The sequence below is a fragment of the Chamaea fasciata genome, unplaced genomic scaffold (genome assembly GCF_029207755.1).
Source record: "Chamaea fasciata isolate MVZ Bird 193981 ecotype frontalis unplaced genomic scaffold, bChaFas1.0.hap1 SCAF_13, whole genome shotgun sequence".
In the NCBI taxonomy this organism is placed as follows: Eukaryota; Metazoa; Chordata; class Aves; order Passeriformes; family Sylviidae; genus Chamaea; species Chamaea fasciata.
The window spans coordinates 14,001,802-14,009,491 of NW_027094098.1; positions in this window are offsets into that span (position 1 = coordinate 14,001,802).

Genomic DNA, 7,690 nt, shown 5'->3' on the forward strand with positions numbered 1-7,690 from the left:
TTGTTTTTCTAAACCTCAGGTTGTTAAGCATGATTTCCTATACTGGAGAGCCCCAACACTGAATGTGCAGGGGTCTGTCATAGCATCCAGTACCTCACAAATCTGTCAGTTTACTCCAGACACAAATGAGTCTCTGCTGTCAGCACTGAGCCCTGCACAGGGATGACAGGTACATGTGAGGTTACCTGCTGTCCACAGACAAAGATAACCCCAGGGCCCAGGGCTGGGCTCTTCTGAGGGAGGAGGGGTCTGTCTCCCTTCCACAGAAGAATGCAGGCACCAAATGCACTTCAAATGCAAGCTTCTAGCAGGCACTAGTGACATTTAAGCTATAAAAAAACCACTTTTGTTTCATGCTGGAACCTTATGAACCATGATTTGACACCTTTTCCACAAGCTTTGGAGCTGTGGTGAAGGAGGGAGGGTTAGCCTTGAGGCAGGTCATAAGCAAGGACAGAAACTGGGGCTTGTTCATCACTCAGCTGATCACTTCTTATTCCAGGGCTAGTATGAGATATGTTAATTTGAACTGGCAGCAGATTTTGCATAACTACATCTCAGAACACCAGTCAGCCTAACGTTTGCCATAGAATTTTGTTTTCATATTATTAAAACCTTATAATGAAGTTTTACACTGTAGATCTTTGGTCAAGCTTTGCTGCAGTGGTGTTCAATGCTAGTAGAGAACAGACTCCCTGCAAAGGGTGAAGGCTGGAATTTTATTACTATTAACTGTCTTGTGCTTGGGCTCAATGTCTTCACAGTGCAGTACACTAAGAAATGGGGGGATTATGTCCATAGAACTTGCAGCATCCTTCTTCTCATGTATGTGATAGAACTACCTAGAGCTTTTATGCAGGAACAAAGTGTTTACTGATGATGATACTGGAACAATTTCTGTGTCATCTTCTTTTTGTTTAGAATATATGTATTTTAACTTCTCTTTGTAAAGGTAGTTCCACCAAAGTGGCTATCACTCTTCGAGGAGTCTTCTCTGGAGAGGTTGCATTTCCCTTCAGAAACCACAGACACCTGTGGAAAACATCTTCCTGTGTGCCTGTGGAGGCTGAGGCACTGCTGCAAAGAGCACAGCTTTGTTCCTGCTGTTTTATGAGGGAGCTGCCAGAGGGGAAGGGGATGCAGTGCCTGGGGAGGGCAGGCACACCCAGGCAGGAAGGCAGCAGCTGCTGGAGGAAGCAGAGTTGCAAGGTCTGGAGGAGTGGGAAGGAGCTGGATGAGTGAACTTTGTGCCCAGCAGCTCTTGCAGCTGAGGCTGATGCCTTGCCCTTGCCTGCTAAGCTCTTCTCTTGCCATCCAGCCAGATGTGGGGATCACCAGGGGGTGTGATGCCCCAAGGGAGAGGCTGTGGGTGGCAGCAGGGGCGTCGTCCATCTGAGGGACCCCTGCACTGGGTGCATTGTGGTAAACTCACTGCCTGACAGGCTTCACATCTTTATTTTCCCATCCTCGTGTTGGTGATGCTGGGAATACTGATTGTGTGTAATTGAGACACAGCATGTCTTGTTCAGCAGATTTTTATTCCCAAGGGTTGCCTCTGCTAAGCTCCCTGGGGACCTTTCCCCTGAGCCAGGCCAGCAGGATGGAAATGTGTTCTCACAAGTGCATGCCAGTGCGGGTGATTTTCCATGCAGTGAACATCTCTGTGGGAAGTGTGAGCATCCCTGGGTGCCCCTGGGCAAAGGATGAGGGAAAAGCCTGTATGCTGATCCTCACTGGAGAGCTGTGCTGGAAAAGGCAGGGAGATGAGGACATGGGGGCATGCCCTGGCTGGAGTTTTGTCCCTCCTGTAGCAAGGGCAGAGCTAACTGTGTAAGCCAGACAGCACAGCTCATACTGCTGGGTGCCAGGAGATGGAGGGGCCTGCAGACTCCTACCTTGCAGGCAGGTAACATCAGCTGCCATGAGCATTTCCTGCTGTAGCCCATATGTCCTGGGAGCAGCCAGCAAAATCCTGGGGTCTGGTACCTGCACACTCAGAGCCCATCAGTGGTGGCCTCTGAGCCATGCGCTGGGACTGCTCTGTCCCCCTGCCCTGCCCCACTGCTGGGTCCAGCCTGGGCTTGCAGAGTGGGAATCCTTGTAGGGACAGCCAGAGGGACTCCATGTCTGCAACATCTTAACACTTTGTCTGAAATCTTGAATGAAGAAAAATAAAAAGTGAACCACAGTTTCATTCTGTAGTGGCTTGGAAGCAGAAGCTGGGGAAGGGATAAGCATCATTCTGTTTTTAGTATTTTTAATATTGCAAACTGTTGAGTTCTTAGCCTTATTATGCTTAATGATGTTTCAGTGCATAAAATGTAGTTCTAAGTTTTATGTAATAACTAAACATATCCCCACTGGTGCTTGAGGTACCCTCTATAAAGGGTTCAGCCAAGCTCCATGTTCATAATGGGTAATAGCTTTGGACCAATGATTTGAAGGTGAAAAATGTTAAGGCAGCACTGAGCTGGCTTTAGTGTGATGGGGAAAGGCTGGTGAGACTTGCTGGCCTAAGGATGTCCCCACCCAATGCTGCGACAGAGGAATCATTGAAAGTGAAAGGAAAGTTCACTACTCATTCACCTAAGGACTTCACCAAAATTTCCCCAAAGCCTTTAACAAACAAGAAACACAGCTTAATAAGCAAGAAGTGCAGAAAACCTCCCTAAAAGCTTAATTGCTGGTCTGTAACTCTGGAACTGGCAATCTCACTTTTATCGGGTCTGCTGAACAGCTGGATCGTCAGCCACTGAAGATATTAATTTATAATTAAAATGCTGGCACTTCCTTAATTACAGGCACTGCTACAATATCATTCACCACTCTAATTTTTTTCCTTTCTGATGGGGAGCATGAGTAATTATTTTTCTTCAAGATTTTCAAATAAAATATTATTGGAAATGATACATTCATCGTGACGCTCTGCTAGTAGGAGTATGCCTTGCTAATACAATGCGCAGTGTGAGTGTTCAGCAGGTGATTCTGCAGGCAAAACTGCTTCACTTGGGGTGAGGTTTTCAGCCATCCAGTCTGATGGGAGAGCAGGATCTGACATGATAAATCCTGTAATTGGTCTCTCCCCTCGGCTGCTGAAAAGCTGGGGTGGCTGCACTGATGGTAGGCCGATAATAACATTTCCTGAGAGTTCAGTTTATGTCTTATGTGCAGCTCTAACTCTCCATCTCCTATTTTGCCACAAGGAAAACTAGAGCACAATCAATATAGGAGCTTTTTTGACCTGCTCAATGGTTTGTCTAAATGAGCAGTAGCAGACTTGTACTTTAACTTTGGGGGTTCAAAAAATTCCCCAGTGATCAAATATTGGAATCGGGACTCATAGAGGCAGTGGGACCTTCATCCCCAGGTTTAGGCTTAGAGCAGCCTCACCTAAATATGAAGATGGCTCTACTCTGAGCAGGAGGTGGGACTAGATACCTCCAGAAAGTCTTTTCAGCTGAAATAATGGAATGATCCTATATGGCCAGTTTAGGTACCTTATTTTTACATATGAGCAACGAGGAGCAGGTGCAGGAGGGGTTGGGGGGGGATGTGGAGCATCCACACAGCGAGTGTGGCTCCTGGTGAGCACACCAGGAGCTGCTGTGGAGCCCCAGGAACTGACAGCTCAGCGTGACTCCTTGTCTTTCTGGCTTCAGCACACCATCCACGGAGCTTTACAGCCTTTTAGCAAGCAAACACAACTTGCTGCCATTTCGCGCCCTGGGAATGGCTGCTGAAATTAATGAGCAGGAGAAGGACAGGGTGCTGAACCCAGCCTGCTGAGTCTGACGTGGTTAATCACAGGCACAGAGACTGGCAGGGAGCAATTTGGAAATAACACAACTGGGAATGTTTCTTGTCTCTTTTGCGCTGATGCATCCGTGCAATCAGTACATTTTGGTCGGTTGCTATTGTTTCTCAGCGAAATTGCAGCTCTCTGCTCCAAGTGCCCAGTCTCCTTCCCGCTGCTCCCCCAAGGGATGAGCAATCGGAAAGCAAACAGGAGGAGGAAGTTTGACAATGGGTGGTAACAGGGCAACGTGAAATAGCAAGGTAGCTGAACTTTCCAGTGCTTCCCCAAGTGTCAAGACAAATAGTACCAAGTATTTGCTTCTCCGCAGTGGCTCTGTGTTTCTGTTGTTGGTGGGAGCGTGGGAGTGGAGGCAGCAGAGGGGGCTCTGGGCTGGCTCGATTGAGAACCTGTGGTAGTGATGGGTGTGAGGCTGTGAGCTACAGTCAGAGAAAATGGGAGTCACTGAGATGTGCATGTGTTGATTTAATCAATTTAAGCTTTCAGATTTGCTTTGGCCCAGCAATCTGCAAGGTTCCCAGTTGCAGGGGGTGTGTGTGTTTGCAAATATACACATATACCTGCATATATGCACGTGGAGAGGCTATATGTCTTGTCCTGGAGAACGGGAATGAGGAATGGACAATTAACTCACAGTTCATTTGCTTTGCTTTTCCTTTCTTTTTGCTTAATTTCTGCTCTTCCAAGACAATAAGCGGGCTGGCTCTCATCCCTCCCATGGTCACTCCCTGCAGGCAGCTCAGTGGTTTGATGCTGCAGCCTGTCTTTGAGCACTCTGCCCTGAGCATTTGTTGTGTTCTAGCTGTTTGTCCCTATGGCGCTGTATCCCGTGGTTTCTGTTTGCCCCCAGCCAGGCTTGGTCTGCAGCTGACTACACGCAGGTTACAAGGGTTTTGAAATCCCCTGCTTGCTACTTGCATTAGCAGGAGAAAGTAAATATTCCCACTGCTTTTTAGCAATTCTCGTCCTCAGGCGCTGTTAGTGGCATAAACCATCTATCAGTTGGCAGCAGGCTGCAGCAGCAACTGACACAGTTGAAAAGCCCGTGACATTGGATTCCAAAGGATCCACAGGCCAAGTAAACACTGGCAGGACCTGGGCCTGTGGGAGCAGGGAGCAGGCAGCCTCGGGCAGAGCCTGCAGACCCTGGCTGTGCCACCAAAGCTGGGCTTGTACAGCACAGTCTTGCTGCTGCTCCTGCAGCCCAAACTGCAGGGAAATGCTGTGCCGCCAAACAACCCTGCTGCTTCCCTCAGGCTTTTGGTCTCTAACCATGCTGTGATGTTTTTGTTCTTTCTTACTTTTTTATTTGCGTGTTTTATCTGAATAGTTTTGCAGCCTCCCTGCACCATTTTCTGCACAGCCCCTTGCCCAGATTGCAGGAGCTGTGTGATTTCCTTCCTAAAACTCCCTTGTTGGGTGCTAGCTGCAGCCCTTATATGATATCTAGCAAATTAGCATCATGTGAGAGGCCTGAAATAAAGGTGATCAGTTTTCTTTCATTGATTTGGTGTAGGATTGGCACAGCGTTCTTGTAGAATTGGGGTCTGAGTTTAGTCCTTTCAAGCTTAGGAAATGTCTTTACCTGTATCTTGAGAGATGATGCTGTGGAGCACAAATCCCCTTTTTCTCTCTCTACATTCAGTAAATATGCTGGCTATTTAATATATCGGAACAAAATTACTCAAGGGTTTTTCCCCATGTGCCCTGAGATCCTTTGCCATTGTTTGGTGTGCTCAGTGCAGCAGCTGGCAGGTTTGGTGGGTTAGGCAGTAAAGAAGGGAAAAGGAGAGAAACTATCACAAGCTAAATACAAATATAATCTTTCTATTCAAAGAGGGATTTGCTGACTCTTATGCCATTCTCCTGAATGTGTAGTACTGGCAAGTCAAACCCAAACACATCCCAAATATGCCTCTCTGCTCCCTCAGCTTTTCAGCACTGCTTTTGTGCCCAGGCAGGTCTTGGAGAGCGGTGCCCATCTGGCCGGCACAGTTCCTGTCCCCCATCACTGCCACCCTAGGCCCCACGTACACAAGTAGGCATTGCCAGAGCCCATCCAGGGGAGAAAACCTTTCCTTCACCTTGCTCAGTGTTTTGGGCTGGGAAAGGTTGGTTGAAGTGCTGGGAAGAACCTGTTTTTCTATATAATAAATTGAATGAATATGTACCCCTGACAAAGCTGAGTCCCAAGGCGCAGCAGTTTTCTCATTCCTTCAGTGAATCCTGCTGCTGCTACATACCAGCAAAGAGTTTTGCTGCTCACACTTTATTTGACTGAGGCACAGGTCTCCCAGGGAAGGTTTCTGTCATCAAAACCACCAGTTTGCCTTCAATCACTCCTCAAGTCACCTCAATAACATGATGGGCCAGTATGTCAAAAGGGCAGAAATCTCACACAGATGTACAAGCTTTGAAAAATAACCAGCACGTGTCAGCCAGCAAGGGAAAAGCTCCAGCATGACCTGTCTCCTGACACCAGGATATTTGTGGGTGTGTGGGCAGGTAGTGGATGCTCCCACTGCAGGAGATGTTCCCAGTGTAGTTTTGCACCTTGCTGGGCACAGGGGACACTAATAACATGATGTGGTGGTCCCAGTGCTCCATGACCCTTCCCATCTCCTGCAGCCACAATAACGGAGCAAAAGAGAATTGATCTGAAAGCTGTCTGTGAATTCATGCAGAGTGAGTCAGAAGATACTGACATTAATAGGCACTAAGAAAAATACGAGACTTTTTTTTCCCTATGTTTTCTCTCATTTAAGTTAAAACATCTTCACCTCTGAATCTCCACTAGGTTGTGAAAGTTTCCTTAATGTAACTGGGAGAAGCTGCACAGGGAAGTGGGGGTTGTTTCCATGTGTTGTGTCTAAATTTGTGTCTTGTGCTGGGTAATCTACCAGAGGCTTCTGTTTTCAGCTTTGAAGCTTAGTGTTGTTTGGGAGATTTTAGCAACAATACAGCACTTTGGGAAAGACACATAGTTTGAAATAGGAGTTCATGCACGGGATTCTGGTGCAGCAAATGTGAATGTGGATTTCATTTAGGCTCATATAGGATTTAAGTGTAGTAATATTTTATGTAAGTTTTTGGGAAGGTGTCTGCAGTCAGCTTGCCCCACCAGATCATAAATTATATATTTTGTTTCTATTCCAGATGGGCTCCTAGTGGGGCCTATTTGTTACGTGCAGCACACATTATTATTTCCAGCATACACTTGTGATAAAACTTTTGTGTTGAGAAGAGCCAAATCCTTTCCTCCTTGGAGATAAACCATCATTTTAAATTCTCTTGATGGTGACTTTTCATTGTGAGCAAACTGGCAAAACTTAAAAAAAGGTTGTTTAGGTAATCTGCTTTTTATTTTCCCTTTATTGGGAAAGCAATTTAAAAACACATGTCTTTGCTGCTAAATATTTTAGGAACTCTCATGCACTATAATGCTTTTAGCAAACTTTTGCCAAGTTTCTCCCTGTGATGATGCAAATTCAGAGCAAACCAGTCTGTAATGATCCTGAAACAACTCTTGCCCTGGTTTCAGGATGATGGGGCTGGATGTGTTGGAGGCAGCAGAATCTTAGGTGCCAGAGGGTGCTTTGTTCCTGCTGCAAACACTGTCAGACTGCTCTTCCAGCCCTTGCACGGGAGAGGCAGCACAGAGGGTTTGGGATCAGTAGGAAAATGAAGTATTGGATATCCTTGTGTTACATCATGTAGTATCCCAAAGAGTACAGGTTTTGGGATTGCACCTTCTGCTCCTTGGCAGTGTTTTATGTGTTTTGGGGCATTTTAGAGAGAGGCTTTGAGATTCAGGGTTGTTCAGGCAAGAAATGAAAATGAAGTGTGGGGTGAGCAGGGGCTGTGCTGTGCAGGCCC